This window comes from Sarcophilus harrisii, chromosome 4 (assembly GCF_902635505.1).
Source record: "Sarcophilus harrisii chromosome 4, mSarHar1.11, whole genome shotgun sequence".
Classification (NCBI taxonomy): Eukaryota; Metazoa; Chordata; class Mammalia; order Dasyuromorphia; family Dasyuridae; genus Sarcophilus; species Sarcophilus harrisii.
Genome location: NC_045429.1, coordinates 286,519,286 through 286,519,807, shown reverse-complemented (window position 1 = coordinate 286,519,807; position 522 = coordinate 286,519,286).

Below are 522 nucleotides of genomic sequence, written 5' to 3'. Positions count from 1 at the left end.
AATAAAAGATTTTATTTCACTGCTCTCATGTTTTTTGTTCAAAGAATCTTACTGCTGAAGGATCCCTTATAATACCATTTCATTCATCTCCCATATATGTTCTTATTATATTTTAAATGCAGAGGAGATTTCTCAAACTCTGATGAAAACATGTTTCAGGATATGAAGACTAGAAGTAGGAATATTAAGAAGTTTTTCCTCCCTTCAATGACTCTAAACATCAGCTAACAACCTTCCTCTCTCTCAAAACAAACAAAAACCCTTCTCTTTTTGTCTCCTCATTGAGTTATAAATTTAAGTAATTCCTTCAGTCTTCTCCAAGCACTTCTCCAAAGAAGTGTTTGATCCTTTCTCAATAACAGAAGGAAGAAATGCTATGTGTCACATTGATCTCTGGTTTATTGAAGGCCTAGAAGAATTTTCCCCAGAAGATACCACAATATGAGGAAATATCCATACCCATACATCCATCTGTTCATCCTAGTTGTTGAAGGTACCTCTCCTTCAGGTCAAGATTGCTTG